This window comes from Ascaphus truei, chromosome 5 (genome assembly GCF_040206685.1).
Source record: "Ascaphus truei isolate aAscTru1 chromosome 5, aAscTru1.hap1, whole genome shotgun sequence".
NCBI lineage: Eukaryota > Metazoa > Chordata > Amphibia > Anura > Ascaphidae > Ascaphus > Ascaphus truei.
Genome location: NC_134487.1, coordinates 6,236,318 through 6,239,569, shown reverse-complemented (window position 1 = coordinate 6,239,569; position 3,252 = coordinate 6,236,318). Strand labels below are relative to the sequence as shown.

General features: G+C 45.6%; 1 non-coding gene across 1 annotated transcript; it reads left to right on the top strand.

The window, feature by feature from the left end:
* The first annotated feature begins 1,296 nt into the window (after window positions 1-1,296).
* On the top strand, window positions 1,297-1,370 carry TRNAT-AGU (transfer RNA threonine (anticodon AGU)). The gene has a single exon. It is a non-coding gene; the product is annotated as a tRNA-Thr (tRNA).
* Window positions 1,371-3,252: the final 1,882 nt, after the last annotated feature.

Sequence of the window (3,252 nt, the reverse complement as noted above, 5' to 3'; positions counted from 1 at the left end):
GGACTCACTCGTCATTACAAGTAATTACTTCTTGAGAAAGGCCGACATGGGCTGAAACGTTGATAAATTTGGCTAAATAAATTCACTTTATTTAAATCCGAAGTGCCCAGCTTCGTCTCCCTTCTTCCATATACACTTGGAATACTGCACAGGTTTTTCCATGGACCAGGAGCACCGGTATTAGTATCTTTTGGCTTATTTGTGGTGTGCTGCATTTTCCTAAATGTATTACCTTGTTATGACAGGCCCAATGTGGTTATCTTCCCTCACTGAGAGGTACATGAGGATTTTACTAGGTAGTGTTAGGAGCTGCTCACTGGTCATGCCGTGACGTGGCTGCTCACTGGTCATGCCGTGACGTGGCTGCAGGCTTATAACGCTTGGCCAAAGGGTTTAACTAAATGACCCTTACTCATGAGAATATCAGCCCTGAAGTATTGGAGTGAGTATTTTGTCACATTGGATGTAGCGTTGGGCATTTCTGTCTGTTGTTGTATACATTTGGCCACACTCATTAGCACTCCTGTTTGACACAATATATACAGTATGCTTTATAAATTATGTGGGTTTTTTTATTTTTTGGGGGGGTTGATGGGATATTGTGTGTTTATAAATAGAATTTTATACCGTCTGCACTATTGTGTCTTATCTCTATTCCCCTGACATCTACGTACTGACCAGACCATCCACATTGCTATTGCCACAGATTGGGACAGGCTGGTTTTATTTGGAGGAAATGTGAGTAGTTACTACCTGGCTGACCCTTAGCCCCCCACTGAGAACGTATGACACTGTTTTGTGTCCATCTTTTCCTTCTTTTTCCGCTGCCCCAGTGAGCTCCCCTGATCTTGGAGAGAACATACACTTTGGAAGATCTAAGTGTTCAACCTAATTCTCAAATGATTATCGCAGATTCCTCTGTCGTCCTTGGGACAAAGCGTTGAGAGTGGGGTATTCTGGAAGAGGGTGAGAGTGGGTTTTAGTATGTAAGCGTGGATTAAAGTATTGGCCAGCCCCTGTGCCAGTGTCAGTGGTAATGTTGCTGCTTTTGAAGTGGGGTGAACCAGATTTGAAACCTAGTGTCACCTGTCTTTGTTAATCTGAAAAAGTCTCATTATCTACCAAATATCAGATTGTAAACTCTTTGAGGCAGGAACTCACAGCGCATGAAAAACATAGCAGATTATTACTCTGGTAGGGCAGGTCAGGTGCAGCATCAATGTAGCATCAACGCAGCATGAACATAGCATGAACATAGCATCAATACAGCATTCATGCAGCACCAGTGCAGCACCAGGCGCTGTGGCTTAGTTGGTTAAAGCGCCTGTCTAGTAAACAGGAGATCCTGAGTTCAACTCTCAGCAGTGCCTGCTTGTGTTTTTATTCCCGAGAGTGAAAGGGTTAAACCAGCTCTAGAGGTTGCATTGTTTGCTTTTTTTGTGGTTGTTATAGTGTTGAACCAGGGCGTGTCCAGAGCTGAACCAAGGCGTGTCCAGAGCTGAACCAGGGCGTGTCCAGAGCTGAACCAGGGCGTGTCCAGAGCTGAACCAGGGCGTGTCCAGAGCTGAACCATGTTAATTTCCAGAGATACATCCGTAGCAGTGCCAGTATCTCTACAGGCAGGGAACTTGTGTTAAACCCTTTGGCCAAAGCGTTGTAAGCCTGCATACCAAACGTCAAGGTATGCCTTTGGTATGCAGGCTTACGACGCTTTGGCCAAAGGGTTTAACTAAATAACCAAGTAATTACTATTATTATTGAAGTATTTAGGCTTTATACTTATTACTATAGCCTGGCCTTCGGCAGCTATTGCTAATTCTGGGCCTTTCCTCTGTCAGTCCTGTTAGTACAGGCAGTGGAAAGGTTAAATCCTTCAGTTGCCTGTTTTGCATTTCAGCTCTGAGTATTGTAGCAATATTCAGGGCCGGCCTAAGCAACCTGTGAGCATGTTAATCCAAAGGGTGGATATGGGTTGGAACACCCCCTGATGTGTGTGAGCCAATCGGTATCCAGCTTTGAGTTGTAATGATTCAAAGCTAGAGACACTCCCTGAGGATATTCAAATTGAGACATGTTTCCTAAAATAAGTGATCAGTTAGGATGAGGAGTTAGTCAGAGAGGAGATATTGAGTAGAGCTGACAGGGAATCGTTCTCTCCCTCTTACCCCACCTGGGTAAGGAGGGAGGGGAGTTATGCTGCCATGAGCAGAATGGCAGAGAAGGAAGAGCAGGCCTATGCTGTGATGCTGTACTATGCTGTGATGCTGTACTATGCTGTGTATGCTGCTCTGCCAATACAGAACCACAGAAAGAAGCTGCTGTGTGTGTGTCACTGTTCCTGGTGTGAGAAGGAGAGAGTGTCAGTGGGGGTCTCTCCTCTGGATACCCCAGGGTATCCCTGCTGGCTGGAGGCACTGTGCACCCTGAGAGAACAAGGTAACCTGTCCCACACTTCCTGTCCCTGTCCTGGGCTCTCCCCACAACACCGCGGAGCCCTCAGCCCTCCTGTTTGCCAGCAGGTCACAGCACCAAGACCGTGTACAGTAACCAGAAGGAGTGTACCCCCCCTCCAATCTCATGTCGGGTGGGGGATAAGAGGGTTACATTACCATATATTTTTTGTCAATTGGATGTAGCATTGGGCACCCCTGTCTTTTGTTGTATACATTTGCCACGCTCAGTAGCACTCTTTTTGGCATAGATGTGTATTTGTGATGTGGTGGGTGTAGGAGTTTGAGCTAGCTGGGAATGTAATGTGTGTGTGTTAATCAATTTCTGACAGGGGACTTGTGTGCTATTGAAATGGTGGCGTTTAAATTTAACAGCGTCACGTGGGCCAATGTGACATCATCCCTGGCGGCTTCCTATTGGTCCACGTGACTGGGGGCTTTAAACTGCACAGAGATACTGGCACCCCCAATGGAGGTAAGTAACTCTGGAAGCAGGGGGTCCCCTGAAATAAATGAGGTTCAGCTCCTGAGACTCCCTGCATCAACCCTATAACATACAGAAATAAAGCAAGCAATACAACCTCTAATTCTGCTTTAACTGTCTACTTTCCTGATTCCACTTTATAGGCCAGTCACTGTGGGTATTGAAACTGTTTAGTAATTATTTTCCCATTCTGCATCTTATATACCATTGTAAAGTCACCTGACAGGTTTCTGTTTTGATGACATATTGCTCTAAAACCAACTGTTTTATTGAGATTAATAAACAGAGATCAGAGCCGTGGGACAGGACTGGGCCCCG